Source organism: Vulpes vulpes, chromosome 9 (assembly GCF_048418805.1).
Source record: "Vulpes vulpes isolate BD-2025 chromosome 9, VulVul3, whole genome shotgun sequence".
Classification (NCBI taxonomy): domain Eukaryota; kingdom Metazoa; phylum Chordata; class Mammalia; order Carnivora; family Canidae; genus Vulpes; species Vulpes vulpes.
In genome coordinates this window covers 43,830,952-43,855,212 of record NC_132788.1, presented here as the reverse complement: position 1 = coordinate 43,855,212, position 24,261 = coordinate 43,830,952, and the positions used below count along the sequence as shown (strand labels likewise).

Below are 24,261 nucleotides of genomic sequence, written 5' to 3'. Positions count from 1 at the left end.
TTCAAATCCTTTTCCTATCTTAGTTTCCCTGATAGCATATTTTCTTGGTTTTCCTTCATATCAGCCCGACTGGCTACATAGACCATGGATTGGGAAACATTTTCTAGATTCCAAATAGTAATATTTTAGGCTTTGCAGTCCACACAGGACTCTGTCCCATGTTCTTTTCTGTATGTTTAGGTTTTTTTTTAAAATAGCACTTTAAAAAATATAAAAAATCATTCTTAGTTCATGGGCAACATAAAAAAACAGACTACAGACCAGATTTGGCCTATGGGTTATAGTTTACCAATCCCTGGCTTAAACAACAAACATTTAATTCTTGCTCATGTTTTACCTTAATCATGGGTCAGGTGAGGGTTCTGCTCATTTTAGTGACTCTGGATTCAGGCTTATTGAATAGCCACCATCTCAAACATGATAGTCACTATGCCAGAAGGGGTGAAATGAGGGTTCTGGAATGTTCCATATCAGCAGTGCTGATTCATAACTCATTGGCTGGAAGTAGTCACATGGCCCACCCAACCATAAGAAGGCTCTGAAATTCAGCCCTGATGGTGAACATCACTAATCAGAGTCACATTTTTGGAAGGCAGTTCTCCATAGGTCTCTCCTATTTCTGCATGTCTTACAAGCAGAGCACTGACAGCTTTTGTTCTAGACCACCGTTGCAAAGATGTCTTTATAGCAAAAAGCCATGAAAGATAGAAGCTATGCTTCATTCTGGAGCATAGGTTGTTTACTGTTCAATATAATAATGTGTTTCCGAGACAACAGATGGGCTAGTTTACTTGGAACCCATTAAAAATATTCCCTAAGTTCTGATCTGAGTTCCTCACCTATGATATAATCCCATTGTGTGTGCAACAACTATATATCACCCCCATTGGATTTGGGGGCAGAAGGGACCGAGTGAACATGAAGTTCCCATGGCTTTCTGTGTCCTGAGAAATAAAGTGCTTTGTTCCCGACCCAAAATCTTATGTCTTCTGTCAGCACCCATGAAACCATAGCAGGCTAAGTCAGAAAACAAAGAAGGTCCTCATCCTCATGGGACTTATATAAGAGTGGGGCCAATTTTATTCTTGGCACTTTATCATAAAGGTCTTTCTTAAACTTCCCTATAAGTTATTCTCTACCACATTATCCCAATTCCTTCTTAGATGTTATAAAAATTTGAAACAAATTCTGTCTTAATTGTCCATTTCCCTTCTGTTGAATGTAAGCTTCCTAAAAGTTGACATCACCATCTTCAGTGCCAAGAACAGTGGTCTGGCACAATGGCTACATTGAAGGAAGAGAGGATGGAAGAGAGAAAGAAAATTAATGTGGGTGTCCCCAATCTACAACAGGTCTGAGTACTTCTCTCAAACTCCAGAATCAAAATGTATTCAGAGGGGTTGGCCAAAGGGACAGCGAAGCCTAGCCTTCAGGAAAGGTTAGCCAATGAGAGTTAATCCAGATGTAGAGATCTTTTTCCATCAGAACAAGAACACTTGCATGCTGAACTGTATCCCTGAATAGAGCTAAAAGTTTCTCCCTTGAATGGACAGGTATGGATATAGATCTTGGCTGGTCCTTTGCTGGAGCCCTTTCAACCTGCATGGCAAAGCCAATCCTGACAATACAAGGAAAAGGCCCGGGTATCAGCTTTGACAGGTTAGGGAGGATGGAGGCAGGCAGTTTGTCTTTAATTTGCCTCTCTCTCTTAGCATGGCTTTTGTAAGGTTCCCTCAGTCTGTACTTTCTGTGGATTTTATTTCCAATCTAGTGACTCTTGACAATTTTTAGGTGAAAAGTCACACATCTACCTCTCCTTGCCCTGCCACATTTAGAGGGGAGACAAAAAGGGCCATTCTTGTAAAAATATGTGGTTTTGTTCTAATTACTATTATCTCCTTCCAAAATTCAGTTTCTCCTGTTTATTTTTGTTCTCTTCTGCTCTCTTGGTGTTCTCATCCTTTTCTCCTTTTGCTTTTCACATTGCCAGCTTTCTTTGGGATTTCACCTGAAATAGCATTACCCTGACTGTTGACATTTTCAATATCTCTTTTCTTACTTGAATTTTAGGTCTTGCAAACTGGATTGGGGAGAATGACAATTTTTACTTATTTACTTCAAATTGCAGCAATAGTTCAAAAGGTCTTGAATTTCTAGAGCAAGGTGATGTATTGTTTTATTAATTCAACCACTTAATACAGACAGAAGAATTTGTTGGCTTTTGAATCAATGTGACAAATGGAAGAATCAATTTCTTTTCTTGAAATGAACTAATTAGGCAAATGTTTACTTCAGTAATGAAGGGCAAATGTGAGCTATGCACTTCTGGTGCCTTGGAATTAATTTCCATATTAGTTGAAACAGTGATTCTCAAAAAGGTATTCCTACAGAGTAGTTTCCCAATGAAATGGGCTAACATATTCTAGTGCTCAACTTTTAACAGTAGTATTTTCCCATAAAATTATGTGGGGGGAAAGTAGATGAACTATTTTCTTAATTTTAATATTTTTCTCCCATAGTGTTCATGCATGTGGAAGCTGTCACTGCTTATCTGTTAATAAAAGTCAGTAGATGTGACCACATTTAATGAATTAATAGTAGACAGATATTTACAGAAAATTCTGTTATCTTGCTAAATCTTTTGCATTCTTTTTCCAAATCCATCATTTCACACATCTGAAATGGTTCCTGGCTTCACGAGGAAATTCAATATTTGTGGATCTCTAAAATAAATTCTTTGATTTCTGGTTGTTTTACTATCTAAACAAAATTATCACTCTCTATTACAGACCATGACACAGATCAGTTCTCCTCATAATAGCAAAATTATGAAGTGTTTATTATTCAGTCTTAGAGAAACCCTCATACTACTACTACTTCTACATTCTCCAAAATTCATTAGCTAACCTGATTAGCCCAATGGGGACTCCTAAATCAATGCTAAACAAGGCCAAATTCTAATACAAGATTGTACCTCCCACTATCTCTTGGACTTTCTCATTTGGTTTTTCCACTTAAAACTGCAGAGTCAGAATGTTTCTTTCTGTATATGTTGATTTGAAAAAATGATTGTTCTAGGAAAACCTGGCTGAGTTAATGGCAATGAACATCTATCTACTAGGGTTCTTTCTTTGTGCTGAGTTTGGATGGATTTCCATATTAATCATTATTATCCGTTTCTCTCTCTCTCTCTCTCCTCTCTCTCTCCTTCTCTCTCTCCTTCTGTACGTATGTGTGCCTGTGTGTGGCTGTGAATGTATTGATTGAATGACCTATCATTCAACCTCAGGTCAACAAAGTGATTTAAATTACTATTTCTGTGGACCCATTTAAGATGAAAACATATAAATCAAGTGCTGTGAAATAATAAAAGAAACATCATTCATCACACTGTTAGTGTGCAGTAATGAGGCAGGATGCTGAGTTTAGGTTAAGAGGAATAGAGCTGTCTTATAGCATATGCGACATATGGAAGCTGTGTGCTCAAGTGTTTGTGATATAGATCATCTTGCAGGAGACTTCATGCCTCCACTGAGAGCAAACACTTGATATTTATGACCCATCTGTCAACTCAGAGTTTACTTTGGTTTTTATGTTCCCAGTTCTTCCAATCTTGGTGGCCGTGAGAAAGTGAAGCATAATTGGTTTCCATGGAGATATTATCACTTTTTGCATGTTATAGTGCAGCTGAACCCTTTAAACCCTTGTTTTCATGTTTAAATGCATCACTAAATTGTTTAGATTACCTTTTCCCAAATGGACTTCATGTCCAGATTGTTGTTACTTTTCCCAAAGATTTAGTTGCTTGTAATATTATAAGAGGAAAGGAGCTAACTTGCTTGTATTGAAATAGATAACCAAGACAGGATAGCCAAGAACTACATGAAAAATAAGTACCAGTAAATGTACTGACCAAGTGCCAACTACTCTTACTTATCCAACTAAAATTGTATACCACATAACAATTAAGTGAGAGATGAAAATTTCATTAGGTTTTCTGGTTATTTCCTACAGTTATGTTTGTCACTAAATAACTGCCACTTTTTTGCCACGTAACAAGACAGTTGTGATAGGGAGTGTGAAAATAAAATGGGTTTCATACAGTGTCTATACCAGGAGTTCTGAAAAATAAAGGGTAAATCTTAACCTCAAAAGTGGTGCTTAGGTTAAGAGAAGTGTGTCCTGATCAGGATGGGCTAATGTTCTCTGAGGCAGTCCCCAGATGCTTCTATTCCTCTGCCTACTACATTAACCTTGACATTTTTTATTATGGCTCATGGATCCTCCTTCTGTATTATTTGAGTGATTTAACCCACAATCATGGGTTCTGTGGATCATAGGTAGTTTTGTGGTTTTTCCCCCAAACATCCTGGCAGAGCTATACACTCACATTCCTAACTGGCCCAATGGCCTTCCAGAGGCCACTTTAGGCACTTCAAATGCAATATGACCAAATCTAAACTCTACCTTCCTCTTTCCTAAATCAGCTTGCCTTCTCTTATCCTTTGCCTCTGGGAATGGCTCCACCAAACTCCCAGTGTCCAAACCAGCCTTCTTCCTTGCATTCTACTCCATTGCTTTAGCCAAGGCCCTTGGCACCTCTTACTTGATCTACTGCAATGGCATCCTTACTAATTCCCTGTCTCTAATCTTACACCACACTAATCAATCCCTCAAAATCTCTCTCTAGTGTGCATATTGCTATAAGCTTTTTCCTTGATAAAAATTCTTCAAGATCTTACCATCACCTAGGACAAAAATCTAACTCTACAGTCCACCAAATTCTGCATAAATTTAAACCTTAGTTCTCAAATCAGCACCATCTTCTTAATTGCACTGCTTTTAAAATGTTAGTGCTTTCACATTTTATTAAAAAAACACATACATATAGTTTTCAAAATCAAGTAGTACAGAAGGTCTATAATTAAAAGCAAATGTTCTTTCCCTGATCCTGTCCTCCCCCAGTCCAGATCCCCAGGTCAGCACTAGTTTCTAATTCTTCTGGTGTTCACCTGTGTATATTTAGAAAATACACTTTCACTATCATTTTTTTGCTTAGCAACTTTAGGGATCCTGTTACCTGCATTCCCCACCTCCTCCTCATACAGTCACATCACCTATGTGTACCTCTACCTTTTTTTAACTTCAAGTAATTAAACTATTTCTTATAAAATCAATTCTAGATATTTCCTTTCCACCCTTCAGACTATAAGGATAATAGTCTTCCTACCCTTTCTTTCTCTTCTCTCCATTTCTCTCGCCTTCCCAAATTTTGTCAAATGTGCTTTTACTATTACAATTTGTATATGCTATTCTGTAATAATAACTGTTTTGTTCCTTTCCTGTAGGGAGATTTTTCAAGTTTTAAATATCAATGACATATTTACATTATCATGCCCATGTGAATATTTACTGCAGGGCTGTGTTATGATGTTTCTTTCCTTTACAGCTTTTATTTTCCAAAATACTAATTGCCTTGCTAGCATTTCCTCCCTTTATCACATTCTTAAGTTCATCCAGCATCTCAACAGTACTGTGTGGTCTATGGATATTCTTTTTCTCCAGATCTCCCTTCTGGGTTGTCCCATTTTCCTGCTGCAGTCTGGACTGCTTTTCTCTAGGCCTGCTGCATTCTGTCACTCTGGAACCTTTATTGTTCAACTTAGTAGGAGCCATTGTTTTCTGGATCTCTTCCTTTGTTTACTATCTCATTTGGCTGGAACAGGAGTAACTTCCTAAGAAGTAGTACATAGTGCATGAGAAATAGAATTTCTGCATCCTGGCATATTTACTAACATATTTACTGGTTCCTCATACTTGACTGATAGTGTGGCTTGTATAACATTCCAAGTCCTAAATAAATTTCCTAGCACATTAATGGTATTGATCCCCCTGATTCAGACATTTAGAATTGCTTAAAGCCCATCTTATTCTTCCTTTTGTGTAAGAGTTCTATAGTTTTCTTCATGGATCTTTTGGATTATCCCTTTATCCTTGGTTCTATTAAATTTCACATTGTTGTGTGTAAGTGTAGGAGGTTCTTATGTTTTGCTTGTTGCATTTTTTTTATTATGCTAGACATAGACTAGAGCCTTTCAATTAGAAGATTGGAGAAAATTGTTTCTTTGATAATTTCTGATCTCTAATTTCTATATTATCTATGTAAACCCCATTCTTTGGATGTTGTACTTCTGATTTCATTTATATGAAATTCTAGAAAAAGCAAAACTATCATGACAAAAAGCAGATCAGTGGACACTTAGGGCCCCGGTAGCAGATGGGATTGACAATAAGGGGATATGAGGGAACATTTTGAAAGATGAAAATGTTTTATATAATGATGATGGTGGTAGTTTCATAAATGCATGTATTTTTCAGAGTTCATCTAACTGTGCACTTAATATTAGGAAATTTTAAGGTACATTATAACTCAAGGAAAATAGCCTTTTAAGAAAGGAGATGAGTCAAAACAGAGTAAGAAGCATAATGAGATCTACAGCATGCTATCGGTATAAATTAAAAGTAAATTTGATAAAGGAGGAAAGACTATCCACTGGAAGAAAGACAGTCTCTTCAATAAATGGTGCTGGGGAAATTGGACATCCACATGCAGAAGAATGAAACTAGACCATTCTCTTTCCCCATACACAAAGATAAACTCAAAATGGATGAAAGATCTAAATGTGAGACAAGATTCCATCAAAATCCTAGAGGAGACACAGGCAACACCCTTTTCGAACTCGGCCACAGTAACTCCTTGCAAGATACATCCATGAAAGCAAAAGAAACAAAAGCAAAAATGAACTATTGGGACTTCATCAAGATAAGAAGCTTTTGCACAGCAAAGGATACAGTCAACAAAACTCAAAGACAACCTACAGAATGGGAGAAGATATTTGCAAATGACGTATCAGATAAAGGGCTAGTTTCCAAGATCTATAAAGAACTTATTAAACTCAACAGCAGAGAAACAAACAATCCAATCATGAAATGGGCAAAAGACATGAACAGAAATCTCACAGAGGAAGACATAGACATGGCCAACAAGCACATGAAAAAATGTTCTGCATCACTTGCCATCAGGGAAATACAAATCAAAACCACAATGAGATACCACCTCACACCAGTGAGAATGGGGAACATTAACAAGGCAGGAAACCACAAATGTTGGAGAGGATGCGGAGAAAAGGGAACCCTCCTGCACTGTTGGTGGGAATGTGACCTGGTGCAGCCACTCTGGAAAACTGTGTGGAGGTTCCTCAAAGAATTAAAAATAGATCCGCCCTAGACCCAGCAATTGCTCTGCTGGGGATTTACCCCAAAGATACAGATGCAATGAAGCGCCGGGACACCTGCACCTCCATGTTTCTAGCAGCAATGTCCACAATAGCCAAACTGTGGAAGGAGCCTCGGTGTCCATCGAGAGATGAATGGATAAAGAAGATGTGGTTTATGTATACAATGGAATATTACTCAGCCATTAGAAACGACAAATACTCACCATTTGCTTCAGCGTGGATGGAACTGGAGGGTATTATGCTGAGTGAAATGAGTCAATTGGAGAAGGACAAACATATGTTCTCATTCATTTGGGGAATATAAATAATAGTGAAAGGGAATAGAAGGGAAGGGAGAAGAAATGGGTAGGAAATATCAGAAAGGGAGACAGAACATAAAGACTCCTAACTCTGGGAAATGAACTAGGAGTGGTGAAAGGGGAGGAAGGCGGGGGGTGGGGGTGAATGGGTGGCAGGCACTGAGGGGGGCACTTGACAGGATGAGCACTGGGTGTTATTCTGTATGTTGGCAAATTGAACACCAATAAAAAATAAATGTATTATTAAAAAATAAAAAGTAAATATAGCATACTCAGAAATTGACTATCATTCAGCCATAAATAGAAAAGAAGTATTGACTCATGCTATGACATGGATGAAACTTGTTTTCAATTATACAAAATGAAAGTAGCCAGATACAAAAGAATGATTAAGAATAGAGAAATTCATAGACACAGAAGATTTGCCATTTCCAGGGCCTGGAGGAGAGGGAATCAGAGTGACTGATTAATGGATATAAAGTTTCTGGCATGGGGTGATAAAAATTTTCTAGAATTAGGTAGCAATAATGGTTGCACAACACTAAATGCTACTGAATTGCATATGACATAACATGGATAAAATGGTAAATTTTGTGTTATCTATATTTTCCCACAATAAAACTAAGTGCATATATACTGTTTTTCCACTTGCAGCACTGATGAGGTAACATACTAGACCAAATTTTCCATCAAGGAAAACTATAAAAATAGTATACATGTACTTTTGGTGGGGGGGAGGGGAGGAAGCTTTTGAATCTGGTCATCAAAAATTGGCTAAGGCAGGCAGAACATGAGGCAGGGTAGGTATGATAGACTTTCAGATGAATCCCAATGATCCTTGTTTCATGGTATTCATGCCTTTGAGTAATCCTCTCAAGTGTGACTTGTGATTTGCCAACAACTAGTATATTGCAAAGGCTGTCCTTTCTGTGATTCTATTACATAGGACTATAACTTATCATCCTACCAGCTGAGTCTATTAATGCTCTCAGCTTGTATACTTTGAAGAAAGTGTTGCATTAGCCCATAAGGCAAGGAACTGAGGACATTCTATGGACAAAAGCTAGCCAGTAAGTAAAGCCCTCTTTCTAATAGCCTGCAAGGAACTAAAACCTTCTAACAACCTTAAATGAGTTTGAAGTAGATTCTTTCCTGATCAAACCTTGAGATGAAATTCTACCCCTAGCTGATACCTTAGTTGCAGTCTCATGAGAGAGCTGGAAACAGAGGACTCAGCTAAGCCATGTCTGGACTCCTGACCCCGAGAACTGACATAATCTGTCTTTTAAGTCTCTAAGTTTATGATAATTTATTACACAGCAATAAATAATTAAGAGTAAAGGACAAAGTAAAGGACAATATACTAGGTGAGCTGGACTGTCTTTGTCCCCCTTCCCTCAGGGAATTGCTTGTTTTTAATGCAAAAGATTGAGGCTGAGCAGAAAATAACTGCCTAGAAATTTTTCCAGTTAGAAGTCAAAAATGAATGCAAGATTAATAAGGCAGCCAAACTTGAAGGACTAAGATCCTAAAGTAAAGGAAGCCACAGAAAAGTGAGTCCAACATTCTGCATCATTCTATTCTACATTTTTCCTCAAAGAATTTGCCACATCATAAACTACTCTGGGTCAAGAGGCCAAGAAATTAAGCAGAAAATAGTTACTAAGTGGTTACATGATGGAACAAGAGTTTAGGGGAGGTAAAATTGCAGGTAAGGATAAGACAAGGAAGAGGGATCCTGGTAAATATTTCATGTTTTCAGCTGAGACTCTTATAAACTGCCAAGACCTAGATGAACAGAATGACCAGTTCTCAGAAAGCCTGGAATCCTGCTTGAATCACCTCAAGCCCTGATTAGATCAAATTTTTGCCTCCAGTTTATCTCCTAAAAGGAAATTAAATCATCTCTAGGGGAGATAAAATCAACCACAGTTGATACAGTATTTCATATAAAATGCCCAGCATTCAATCAAAGAATACCAGGCATGGCAGGAAACAGGAAAAATAACTGATTATCAAAAGATAAAACAACAGAAACAGATAATCCAGAAGATAGATGAAGAATAGAGAATTTTGCCATAATACTGGAATCTAAAGTCAAATGGAAATTCTATATCTTAAAATTCCTTTTACTGATTTTAAGAATAAGAAAAAATTCACAGCAGAAAAAAAGAAAAAAGAACTGGAACGTCAAGCCATTTGAAACGATCCACAATTCAAACCACAAAAAATAAGGATGGAAAACACAAAAATAAACTATAATTGGTGGAGTGAATGCTGTAATATATATATACCTGGAGTATTATAAGGAAAGAAAAGAGAGAATGTGACAAAAATATATTTGAAGGGACAAATGACTGATAATTTCCTAAAACTGATGAAAGATATTAGCCACAGATTCAAGAATCTGTATAAACACAAGACCTTAAAAATATTAGTAAAACCACAACTACACACACTAATAACATTCCTGGAAACCAAGGAAAAGAGTAAATTTTAAAAACAGAAAAAAATAAGTCTTAATTCCAGAGAGAAACAAGGACAACAACTGACTTACCAACATAAATTATGAAGCCAGACCCGGGATCGAGTCCCACGTCAGGCTCCCAGCATGGAGCCTGCTTCTTCCTCTGCCTGTGTCTCTGCCTCTCTCTCTCTCTGTGCGTCTCTCATGAATGAATAAATAAAATCTTTAAGAAAATCATGGTATATATACTATTGAATATTATTCAGCTGTAATAAAAAAGGAAATATTGTCATTTCCAATGATATGGATGGATCTTGAGGGCATTATGCTAAGTGAAATAAGAGAAAACTAAATATAGTATGATCTCACTGATATGCAGAAATTAAAAAAAAAAAAAACACCTCACAGATACAGAGAACAGACTGGTGGTTAAGCGTTGGACTGCTGATCTCAGCTCAGGTCTCCATCTCAGGGTAGTGAGTTCAAAGTCCTCATTGGGCTCCATGCCCAGCATGGAGCCTATTAAAAAAAAAAAATCTTTGGTAATAATTTTAGAACCAATATGTGAATCTAACAAGGTGAATAGAAACTGATAACTTGCTGAAATTTAAGTATAAATTCCTTTTTTTTAAAGATTTTATTATTTATGAGAGACAGAGAGAGAGTGAGAGAGAGAGGCAGAGGGAGAAGCAGCTCCATGCAGGGAGCCTGATGTGGGACTCGATCCCGGATCTCCAGGATCAGGCCCTGGGTGGAAGGCGGCGCTAAACCGCTGAGCTATCCGGGCTGCCCATGAGTATAAATTCCTTAAAAGCTTATTGGGAGGAGAAGGGGAAAATATAGTTTTCCCCTCTTATGTTGTTTGAACTGATTATCCCGCAAATAATGATATCTCTGGTTAGACTATTCAAACACTAGTGTGTTCTGCTAACTTTCTTTGGTTGACTGCCTTTCTTCATGTCACTGCACTGGGGACATGACAGGATATTTCTGCTCTCAATTCCAGGCAAGTGAGTCAGTGCAACTTTCTGCATTAATATGTCAGAATAAAATATCACTATTAGCTTCTAATGATACAGAATATTTTTCATCTTAAATTGCTTTTCCATCAAAAAATTTTGTCAAATTCTGATATAAATCTGTAGGTTGTGTTTTCTTCATTTTGTAAATTTCTCTTTGAAACTATATTCGCAGGTTATCTGAGGTTAATTACACAATCAATATGGTGGGTTCAGTGCACCTGTACTAGGAAGTCATTTACACCCATTGAAAAATTGGCATTGGTGCCTGAGGGAGTCCTACTTGGCAGCATCACAAAGTCATAAGCTAAATTATTTAGAGTAGCAGCCTTCAAACTACATAAGTGGTTATGATGTTTAACAGGATCAGTTTCCAGATCTGCACTTGCACATGTACCCTTGGTAGCGCAGGCTTAGCTGCTTCTTCCCCATCCCTCCTTTTACTCTTGTGAAAGGAAGGCCTATCACTCTCCTATCCCTGATTTAACTATGATATGTTGCTCTGGGTAGGCAAACCTCCAAGTTGCAAAGTGAAGGATCCATTCAAAATCTTGGTGTCAGCAATGGGAAATGACTAAGTAAAAGTCCTTATATAGGTGAGGTGGTTTCTAGTTCTTTGCTGTCAACAAAATTGAAAGATGATATAGTGGAATTAGTACTAGCTAGTAGATCACTAAACATCATTTTGGAAGAATAAATTGCTATGTAATTTTTGGCATGTAACTCAGGATTTCAAAGAATTAAGATGCTATAATATCTCCTCCATTTTTATCTACTTATTGGTCAATAAAAATTAAAATAGCAATAAATATTCATCCATGGATATATAAAGGTCATATAAACACACTCCACCAATCTCACTGAGTTGCATTTCCAATAAAATAGTTTCTTATATTTAATAATTTTTTTAAAATGTAGTACATATGGGCGCCTGGGTGACTCTGTGGTTAACTGTCTGTCTTTGGCTCAGATTGTGAACCTGGGGTCCTGGGATCAAGTCCTGCATTGGTTCCCCACAGGGAGCATGTTTATCCCTCTGCCTAATTCTCTGCCTCTCTGTGTGTCTCTCATGAATAAATAAATAAAATCTTTAAAAAATGTAACATGTAGCTGTTGTTTTGGTCATAATGATTATAATGATAAATTGATTTTTTAAAATTTAAAGCCTCAGAGTCAGAGGAAAAATTTTATAACAATTTTATATGTATGTAAGTAAAAATATATATATATTTGCATATATATCTTTATATACATATATACATATTATATATATACACTTATTTGCCAAGAGGTATGATGAATTATTAATAAATGACTTCTGAGAATTCTGGGCATGAATTTAAGGAGGAAAAGCAACGATTTAAAGCTTCTGATTGTTGAAGAATAGATCATTCCTGTATTTTTAAAATGAATGATGGTAGTTATTAAATTGCCATGGTATTTGGATTCATCTAGATAGATCAAAAGAGTGATTTAGCAGTTTTACTTTAATTTTTATAATTACATATTTTATGACTACTTGAACTGTCAAAGCACAACTCACAAAATGTCAAAAATGTAATTATTATACAAATAGAAGTTAAAAACCATATAAATAGATGAGTCAAAGTTTTAGTTAACCCATTACAGAAGGAACTATCATGAGACAAGTCTGTTTTAAACAGGAAATGAGAAACTGGGATTTTATGTAGTCAGTGAAAAAAGGAACAAATAAACAGCATAGGTATATTAGAAACAAAATTGGCTAATATACTATGGGGCAATAAGATCATAACCCATAAGGTTATCTGCTGTGGCAGACAGACTAGAAAAGTTCACATACCTTATCATTTTTCTACCAGCTAACTTGTAACTTGACAGAATTATAAAATGACTTGGCCCCCATCAAGCACAAAACTAAGTCAGACTTCTAGTCCCTGAAGAGTCAGATTATCCTCTGACTGGATGATTAGAAAATGCTCCTAGCAGGAGCATTCATATTATTTACCAGATTTGTATAGTTCTCCTCAGTAAAACTTATGATGAAACATTTTAAATGTCAGGTTTAAAAGGTAAGAAAGGAAACATAATTTTTTTGGAAAAAAAATCAGGAGCTACATAATAATGGTATGATTGAAGCCTGGGAATGAAATTCACTGTTGGCTATGTTTTAAAGAATTGGTAGGCTATTTTTGCCCAGATTTGTGTGTATGTCCTAAGAACAAGAACACAAATAATTGCAGCCCAAAGGTCAAACTCAGAATATATAATATAGAATTCTAGTGCCTAATCCACAATTCATACTCAAATTCCATCAGTCATCCCAGGGGAGTCCTTTATACCTATTTTTTTTCCTACCTGGAGTCCAAAATGTGAGGAGGTATGATACATGCCAAGAGAACTGTGTGATCTTTCTAATTTACATAGATAGGGAATGGGAGTGTGTGTGGGAATGGATCTTAAAGATGTGGGATGAAGTTGGAAGAAATAAAAAGTTGAGTGAGGCTAAAATTATGAAGATGGGATCGCTAAGCAGAATTCTGAATTCAGTGTTTCAGCATGAGAGGGTAGGAAGAGCTCTGTTCGTTTAACTGAAATATGACCAAAGTAGCCAAATGTTAGAACTGCCTTGGTACATTACAGAGGAAGTTAATTAAAGATTTAGGGACATTAGAATGTTAATACGGATTTACCATATAAATCCTGCTCACCCACCCTGGGAGAGACCAGAGAACACACTTTTTACTACGATTGTGAGAGACAGATTTGGGAGGGGAGCCCCAGCATCCTTGAATAGCTCTATGGTTGCCCTTCTCTGTAGGTCAGAAATTACAGGGGGAATTGCTACCACCATATTGAGATCTCTAAATGCAATGTGAATTATGAAGTCTCAGGGTGGCAGGGGCTAAGAGGTGGCACTTAACTGCCAAAAACAACGTGGGTGTGGTTACTGTAATAGACAGTGGGACCAAAACAATAATCAAAATAGTCTAACTGGCCGAGACCAATGGCAATGTCTAGTTGATCTCAGTGTCTCTAGAAAAGAAATAGATGGGCAGCCTACTAAATTCCTACCTGATCTATGTAAGTAAAAAAAATCCAGGTCAAGTAAATAGAAGTCTGACTTGAATCACTAAAATAGTTACTCACTTAATTTGCAGCCTTCAAACCCAGACCATGGATGAAGGTAAGGGGACAACCCCCCTGAAGAAAGCAACCCACTGAACTGCCAAAAAATCTGTACTGTCTTTCAGACATTCCCCCTAAGGGACCTATGGAGCCTGTGAATTGGGAAAAGGGAAATAATTTGATTTCTCGGGGATAACTTGACACTGGCTTTGAACTGACATTAATTCCTGGGGACCCAAAATGCCACCACCAGTGGCATTATCAACCACCAGTGAGAACAGGGGCTTTTGGAGGGCAGGTGATCAATAGATTTAGTTCAGATCAGTCCCACACTGGACTTAGTAGATCCTCAAACCTACCCAGTTCCAGACTGCATAATTGGAGTAGACCTACTTAGGAACTGGCAAAATCAACCACTGGTTACCTGGTCCACAGAGTAGGCATTATTAAGATAGGAAAGGCCAAATGGAAGTCACTAGAATTGCCTCTACATATGAAGAGAGTAAATCAAAAACAATACTGCATTTCTGAAGGGACTACAGAGAAAATGCCATTATATTTGAAAGATGCAGGGGTGGTGATTTTCACCACATCCATATTCAACTTGACTATTTTGCCTGTGTAGTAGGCAGATGGATCTTGAAGAACAACAATGGATTATCAGGTGGTCACTCTAAATATAACTGCTGTTCCACATACGGATTTCATTGCTTGAGCGAATGAACACATACCCTGGTACCTAGTATACAACTATTGACCTAGCAAATGCTTTTTCCTTTGTTCGTATTAGTAAAGACCACCAGAAGTAATTTGTTTTCATCTGTCAAGGCCAGCAATTCACCCGCACTGCCCTACCTCAGGGATATGTCAACTCTCCATCTCTTTGTCATAAGTCTTACCCCAGAAACTTTGATCACCTTTCCCCTCCACAAGACATCATGCTGGCCCATTGCATTGCTGATGTTATGCTGATTGTGTCTGGTGATCAGGAAGTAACAACTATACTAGATATATTGGTAAGACACTGCATATCAGAAAGCGGAAAGTAAATCTTACAGATTTCCAGGGGCCTTCCACCTCAGTGATGTTTCTAGAGGCCTAGTGATATAGAGCATGTCAAAATATCACTCCTAAGGTAAGGAATAAATAGTTGCATCTGGCTCCTTCTGTGACCCAAAATAGTGCTACGCCAACCTATTTGGTGAGTGACCTAAAATTATGTTTTAGTGTGTGAGACCATTCCTCTCGAATCTTAAATTTCTAAATGTGTAGGCATTAACAGCCCATTTGCTTTGAGCAATCTTTGCAAGAACATTTGTATAAACAAAGAGCCTTGGACAGACGAAGTGACTCCTCCTGGAGCAGATTCACTTAGATTCCTTATATGCATTACATTACTATTATGGTAAAGATAGAGCTGTCTCCTTCCTCTACACAGAGCAAATTTGCTTATAATGCAGGGTAATAAGAAAATGCCTCTCCATGGAGGAGAGGATAAGCAAGTTTTCTAGTAGCCCCTGAATAAGACCACAAGAAATTTCCTAATCTCTGGGTTCTACTCCAGAAATGCCTCCCACTCTATGTGTAGGAAACACCTTAACTTTGAGCACATGGTCCTTCGAGAGTTGAGGCTCAGGGAACAGAGACAAAAGTTTACCTCTGGCTACAACTATTGCTAAAAGTAATCATTTTTTCTGACCCAGATGCTTCATGTTCTTCTGCCAGTATCCATCGAACTGTAATAGGCTTACTTCTTAACTTGCAAAGAGAATAAAGCTCAGAGTTTTCACAGTCTCTGACTTGAGAGTTTAACACTGATAACTTATTACATTGAGCTTCTTTTTATGTGCTTATTGGCTGTTCATATATATTCTTTGGGAAGTGTCTATTCACATCTTTTGTCCATTTATAAATCAAATTGTTTGTCCTATCATTTATCATATATTGGGAATATAAGTAACTTGCTAGATAGATGTTTTGTGAATATTTTCTTATCTGGCTTGAAAAAATGACATAAAATATGAAGAGGGTTAATCCTCAATTGGATGTGCAGAAATCATTTCCTCTACCTACATATCAAAAAGAGGAGCTGAAATCTGAGTGCAGACTACAAAATTTTAATTTCCTAATCTCTGGGTTTAATTTCCTAATCACTGGGGGCAAAACTTACCTGAGCAAAAGGGCATTTGTCTATTTGGGGTTTTTCACTGACATGGTAGGCATGACTAGATTCTCAGAATATTCACCTACAGCTCATAGAATTCTTGTGTCTCAGTCTTGAATCTGTGTGCGGTAAGTAATCAGCTCTCAGTCCTAATCTTCTAACAGTAAATTCAGCCATCCTGTGATGGCAATCTGCTTCCCCTAGCTCTGTAAATGCCATTATCACACCAAGAAACTATGTTAATAACTAGAGAATAAAAGTGACAATAGATTTTCTCTTTACATTTCAGAAACATATCAATCTACTTGTGTTTATTATTTAAGGTCTTTTCAATATTCAAGAAAATTAGGTCTTCTGTTTTCAGAGGTGTGGTGGACTCGTATCTACCCTACTGCTGAAAACAACTAAAAATCAAAAAGCTGAACTGGAAATAAGAATACACAAGGGAAAAACAAACTTGAGATGGGAACCAAAGAAGTAGGTGGGATGGTGAAGGCTTGTTTTGTGTTGAAGGTATTGGACAAATTGGATTAAGTTGAAGTTTGCTGTCATGGCACATCCTGGAGACAAATGCCAGGGCCCAGATCAGGAGATCCTGATCCGCTCCATTCTTTCCACATCAGTCATTGTGAGGTTCCAGGGCCTCAGTTTCATGGAATGAAATTCCAGGAATGGTTCTGAGCTGTTGCAGTGTTTTATGACCTTCCCTCATCTTAACCATCCACTGTTACGGACTAGACCTTACTACCTGTCTGTAGGCTTGTTTGATCTGATGTGGACTGTCACGTTGCCCATGTAAGCTTATCAGTTTCTTCAAACATGCACTTTGTTCTCTGCTCTCTCAAAGTGCAAGTAGTAAAACTTAATACAAGATGATTTGAAAACAGGTATACAACTTCTTCTTCTTCAGAGGTCCCATGTTTTCCTTCCAGTGAAATGTACTAATTGGTCTTGGACCAAGGGCATGTATTAATAGTGACACATGCTATAAAAGCAGAACTGTATTAATTTGTACTTTGCAGAATATTCCTGTTCAAATCATAATTCATTTTTCACTGTCTGGAGGAAATGCAGTTGGATTCATCATCTCTTGGAATGCAATCCTCTCAAAAGCAGCAACAAGCTCTATTTTCCACAGGCTTCTAAAACTATTTGTCAGAACTTCATTTAAATTTGCTGTGACTTCTCAAGGTTATTTTTCCTTGCCTTTGGTTCTTAAGGAGCCACTCTGGAAATTTTGGAAATTGGCAGATGCTGAGCATTTTAAGTGTCAGTGCAGAGATCTTATCATTTGAACGTAGTAAGCATTAGTATGATGCAAGAGCCTAGCTTCCAGCTTTATCACTAAGCAGTTCTTACTTCACATTGTGCACAACATTTCTCTGAGCTGCTCTAAGTGGCTCATTTGTCCAAGTCACTCTGCTTTCCCTGATGAAGTGTGAGAACACCCAGAAGTGATAATCATGTGTAAACAGCCATGGTGAGGAGGTGTTACACATAGGTCAATGGACCTCTACAGTCTGTGGATTTTAAACCTTTTGTGTGATGACAGGGAGAAATGTGTATAGCTGTCACTAAAAGCATTTCAGAACAATACCAGTTACATTCAAGGTGTACATGAATGCCTGTGGAATTGATTTGGCAGAAAAAGCACTGGCCACACATTGAATGTAAGCATACATGTAGCCCAAAGTAGTACTCAATAGAAGCATGTTTGACTTCCAGCCAGGTAAGACAGAGCCTAAAATGGTGTGGTAGGTAGAGTAATGGCCCCCCAGAGATGTCTATGTCCTAATCCTCCTATGTCCTAACATACCTATGAGTATGTTACCTTAGATGGCAAAAGGTACGCAGGTATGATTAAGTTAAAAATTTTGAGATTGGGAGGTTATCCTGGATTATTCAGGTTGGTCCAGTGTAATCACAAAAGTGCTTATAAGAGGGAGGCAGGAAGGTCAGAGTTAGAGTAAGATTTGAATACCATGTGCTGCTATCTTTGCAGATGGAAGAAAGAACCAGGACCCAGGGAATGCAGGTAGCCTCCAGAAGCTACAAGGAAATAGATTCTCTCCTAGGAACCCCAGAAAAAAAGCAGCCCTATTGACACCTTGGTGATTAACATGGTGAGGTCCGTTGCAGATTTCTGACCTCCAGACCTACAAGATAATAAATTTATGTTGTGTTAAACTACTAGGTTGTGGCAATTTGCTACAGCAGCCAAAGAAAACTAATATGGAAGGTGTATGGAAATCCCTGCCTATGGTTTCCATGTTCTGTCTCATATTCTTCCCTATTGAAAATTGAAACTTTGGGTATATACCTCAGAGATACAAAGTGCCCAAAAAGTCTAAGCGTGCATCTTTAAGTGATCTACTTTTTTTTTTAATTTATTTTTATTGGAGTTCAATTTGCCAACATATAGCATAACACCCAGTGCTCATCCCATCAAGTGCCCCCGTCAGTGCCCGTCACCCAGTCACCCCAACCTCCCCCCGCCCACCTCCCCTTCAACCACCCCTTGTTCGTTTCCCAGAGTTAGGAGTCTCTGTCTCCCTTTCTGATATTTCCCACTCATTTTCTCTCCTTTCCCCTTTATTCCCTTTCACTATTTTTTATATTCCCCAAATGAATGAGAACATATAATGTTTGTCCTTCTTTGATTGACTTATTTCACTCAGCATAATACCCTCCAGTTCCATCCACACTGAAGCAAATGGTGGGTATTTGTCGTTTCTAATGGCTGAGTAATATTCTACTGTGTACATAGACCACATCTTCTTTATCCATTCATCTTTCGATGGACACCGAGGCTCCTTCCACAGTTTGGCTATTGTGGACATTGCTGCTAGAAACATCGGGGTGCAGATGTCCTGGCATTTCACTGCATCTGTATCTTTGGGGTAAATCCCCAGCAGTGCAATTGCTGGGTCGTAGGGCAGATCTATTTTTAATTCTTTGAGGAACCTCCACACAGTTTTCCAGATTTAAGTGACCTACTTTCAGAGAGTTTCATGATTCTGTTGCCTAATATGAAAAGAAATCTGTATTTTTTTTACATTTTTTAATTTAAATTCAATTTGTCAACATATAGTATAACACCCAGTGCTCATCTCATCAAGTGCCCACCTCATTGCCTGTCATTCAGTTACCCCATCCCCCACCCACTTCCCCTTCCCCCCAACCCTTTGTTTGTTTCCCAGAGTTAGGAGTATCTCATGGTTTGTCTCCCTCTCTAATTTTTCCCATCCAGAATATAAGCAATAGTGAAAAGGATTATAAGAGAAAGGAAGAAATCTACATTTTTAATTAATTCTTTGGGTCCTTGGAAAAGTCATCAGTTAAGCAATGCCCAGTGCACCTCTATACCAAAGGAGCAAGCAAGCAACTGTGCAAGCAAATAATTTACACTTTTGTTAGATCCAGCAGCCCAACCTGAATCCTGCCTAGAATATCTCTCACTGTCTTTTTTTTATTTCAGGATTTCTTACTTAGTGAAAACATTACTAAATCCCCATTGCTTAGGAATTATAGAATGGCCTGCATCCTTTATTTCTGCTTAAAATTTTTTCAATAATAAGAGCTATTTACTAATAGCACACAAGGATTATAAGTTAGATACATGGCTCTATCAGTAACTTTTTGTTTGACTAGGAAATTTTACCAGAATTAAGAAGACTAGGGGCAAAATGGCATGGATAATTTTAAAACACAAGACAGGGCTTTATCGTAGGTTTGCATATACAATGCTAGGTATTTTGATGCATTATATTATCTAAATCCTTTATTCCTTACAACAACCATAAAAGACAGGAAGTATTATTATACCCATTTTACAAAAGAGAAAAATGAGAAAGAGGTTAATTAGCCTGTCCAGCATCACACAGTAAATTGTAGAGCCAAAGTTAAAATCCGGTTATCATGGCTTCCAGCACTCTCAGATTTTAAGTACAAAGCCCTTTTCATTAAATCTGAAAAATATAAAGCCCTTTCTCAGGTAACATTGCTCTTGGAATCTGGCCATCATCTTTAATTATTTTCATTGTAATGTTACTTAAGCATGTACAAACAAAACTGATTGCACATTTCTGTATTAGTCTGTGTGGGCTATCACAACAAAATACCATAGACATGGGCCTAGGAGAACAGAATTTTTTCCCTCACAGTTCTGGAGGCTAGGTGTCCATGATCAAGGTGCCAGCAAGCTCAGTTTCTGGTGTGGCCTCTCTTCCTGGCCTGTAAACAGCCACCTTCTCACTGCCTCCCCACATGGTCATTTTTCTGTATGTATGTGTAGAGTGAAAGAGATCATTAGTTTCTTTTCTTATTAGGATACCAGTCCTATCAGGTAAGGGTCCCACCCTAATGATCTCATTTAACCTCAGTTATCTCCTTGGAGGCCCTGTCTCCAAATACAATCACACAGAGGGTTAGAGCTTTACATACGAATCTGGTGGGGACACTATTCAGTCCATAACAATTTCTTGTTATTGCTCTTATACAACTATAAAAGCAAAACTAATATACAAAGTAAATACAAACAACATTCCCAAGCCAAGAAAACTAATTAGTTTAGCGTGATGGATTTTTGTTCCCTAAAACTAAATTGCCAGGATTAGGTTTAATACTAAAAAAGTGGGGCAGCCCTGGTGGCCTAGCGGTTTAGTGCCGCCTTCAGCCCAGGGTGTGATTCTGGAGTCCCAGGATCGAGTCCCACATCGGGCTCCCTGCTTGGAGCCTCCTTCTCCGTCTGCCTGTCTCTGCCTCTCTCTCTCTCTCTCTCTGCATCTCTCATGAATAAATAAATAAAATCTTTAAAAAAAAAAAACACTAAAAAAGTGGAACCCAAGGTCTGGTTCTGTTTTGACTCTATCTGCATTTTGACTTCAATAACCCAATTGCCTAAGATCCTTGCTCACAGAAGCATATTGAACAGGTTATTAATGACCTCAATACTTTGATCAAAAGGACTCAGGTAGACACCAATGACTGTCCCATGGTGCTAGCTGGAAACTGTAGGCTCATAGATCCATACGTTTCTCCCTGTTCTCCTGGCGTGCATGGGCCATATGCTTGTGCAGGACACAGTGGATGCTTTTAGCATCATGAGGCTGTGCTCCCAAAGAGGGAGGCTGCCTTCCCCTGAAACCAGTCTTCCTGAGAGGTGGGGGCACCTTGTCCCAGCTAACTCACTGCCAACTCTGAAAGGGGTGTCACAGCTCCGATAGGACTCAGATCACACACTCAAATTGGGTAATTGAGAAGAGTTTAAAAAGCAAAGGAGTGGGTAGGGTTTAGAGAAACCAAAACCAATCTTGCAGTAGTATCTCAACACTAGCAATTGTACGAAGCTATTACCACCACCACCACCACTACCACCCCCACCCCGGAAAGGGTCAGGCAAGAGAACTGTTCCCGGGACCACACACAGAGGGGCTGCATGGGAAAAGTTCTCCAGCAAGAGCAGAAGCTTTAATGGAGGGGCATCCCAAGCCACAGTGGCCCAACAGTAAGGTAGGAAGTAAAATAGCTCACCCTCCTCCACTTTTGGTCTCCTACAAGTGTCTCCCGTTGGCTAACCCGGATTGGAAGCCAGTGGGCCTCCCCATGTCACAAAGAAGGGAAGAGAGTAGATCTGAGGGGCAAACGGAAATTATCCAGTGTACCTGGCCAGAGCCTCTGAGGTCATTTTGCTGACAATCCCATTTATCCACAAACACTTTGCTGATTCATGATAATTAAGTAAATAAACCAATTAAGGTAGCCAAAACAATGCTGATAGTAGAATATGGCAACACTATTACATCAGTTTGGCCTTTTGAAAACAAGGTTAGTATTATGGCATTATTGAAATCTACTTTAAATGGATATCTAATCCAATTATTGCTGGAATTAGAACCTGAAAATATCTGAAATTCATTTGCAGTCTTGCAAATAATGAAAAAAAAAAAAAACAGATTCCAGAAGGAAAACAGTAAATGGCTTATTCATTTCTAATAGTATATCAAAGTTTGTTGTTATTGCTTCCACTTTGCCTCAATGCAGGTTACATAAACATATGGAAAGTATCTTTCCCTAGCATGCCCTGACATCATTTGGCCTTGGTGGTGCACACAAGTGCCATCTGTGAACCAGGTCTGTCTCCACTCTTTTCTGACTTAATGATTAAGTAGCACATTATTTGCCCCAAATCGTTGTTTTCACATCAAAATCAAACCCTTAATATGTTAATTAAATTCTTGTGAAAATGACTTTCATTGGTTACTTTTCTCTAGAAAGGGAAAGTTACTTTTAGAGTTGGTAAGAGAATGTAATGGCAGTTGTCATTTTGACATTGATGACTGCTTGTTGCCAACACAATCATAGACACAAAGATGATAGTTGGTCATCAAAATGCTGAGATTACTTTCATCATATTATCTAAAAGAAAAATCAGAATCATCACAAAGAACTGTCAGACTCCCAAAACTGTGTCTAGGGATCTGTACACCAGGATGTGATAGCTTGTGGAAGGTTCCTGGTATCTATGGGTGTTAAAGATACTCAGAAAAGTGGGAGGCCATGGAGACAAATCATCTTACCAAGGAGCTCTTTGTAGGCTAGTTTCATGTGGTGATGGATATGTTACCTCCTTGGTCAAACCTGCAGATCATGGGAGGCTTCTTTGCCCTTTTCACCTGGCTCCTGCTGCAACCAGACTGCCTTGGCCTGCAGGAAGCAAAAAGTGTATTTGAATCTGACAGTGCAGGACTCAAGTCTCTCTTTGTCTCTCTTTTTGCTGAGCCAAAATGTGAAGTAATTTCAGTCCCTCATTTTATACCCTCTTTAAACATATTTGCTGAGTCCAAAATGCGGGTCAGGCTGTGTTCCCTGAGCTGGACTATCACAACACATGGTAATACAAAATGCGTACATTTTATCTAATCCAAGGCAAATAATGTTGGCAGGAGATAAGGGGCAGAATTCTTTCTAGATTAATACAGATACTCCATCCCCTAACAATCTGGGCATCCACAGGGGGTAAAGACCAAAGGGAAAAGGTTGTATGTAAATTACTAACCCTGAAGAGTCACAAGAAGAAGGGCAAGGCCCACCAACAAAGGGAGACCAAAGCTGTCACAGTGGGCAGCAGCCTTGAAGGTGATTAGTAGACAGCAAGCCATCTCCTCTGCCCTGTTTGCTTATCTCATCACACCACAGGTTATTAAAAACCTGAAAGGAACCCAACAGTTGATGAAAGACAAGGAGCAGCTGGCTTGCCCAGAATAGGTAATGATGGTAATGATGAAGGGAATAGGATCCTCTCATGCCCACCTTCCCACTGGGCCCTGGCCAATGAATCATGTCTACCATGTGCTAGAACAAGGTCCTTTTGTTACAAAGGACAATAAAAAACAAAATTCTCTACTTACTTTTAGAAAGCACTTTTATAAACTGCCTTTTCAAATTCAGTAGATTCATAACACCTTTAGCATCTGGGAGTCAGAAAGTCTTTAGATCATATAGTGCAGAAATCTGTGAAATTAAAAAAAAAAAACAGATACACACACACCAACTAAAAAGTTAAAGCACAGAGTGAGGAAAGTACCTTCTCAGAAGAAGAATCAAGATAGTCTATCCTGTGTTAACCATTCCTGACTCAACTATAGGTTAATGCTCTTCAACAAGTATTTATTGAGCATGAGCTCTGTGCTGGGCTCTGTAAAGGACACAAGGATAGTAAGCAGAAGCCCATTTATCAGGAAATCCTAGAGAATAATAGACTAGTAAGTAGATTTGAATCAAAATGGAAAGGAGACATTCAAGAAAATAGAAGGCTCCCATAAAAAATAAAAATGTTATGAAATATGAAAAGTTCTCTGGGACTGGTGGAAGTATAACTTGGCACACTGCTAGAGTACTCTTTGAT

At 38.3% G+C, this 24,261-nt stretch overlaps 1 long non-coding RNA gene across 1 annotated transcript in view; it reads right to left on the bottom strand.

The window, feature by feature from the left end:
* The window catches only part of LOC140593880 (uncharacterized), a 37,203-nt gene extending 13,314 nt beyond the window's left edge, over positions 1-23,889 (bottom strand). Inside the window, exons 1-2 of the long non-coding RNA XR_011994237.1 lie at positions 23,765-23,889; positions 22,934-23,060 (exon numbers count right to left, since the gene is read on the bottom strand). This is a non-coding gene — a long non-coding RNA (uncharacterized lncRNA). The remainder of the gene's footprint in view (positions 1-22,933; positions 23,061-23,764) is intronic.
* Positions 23,890-24,261: the final 372 nt, after the last annotated feature.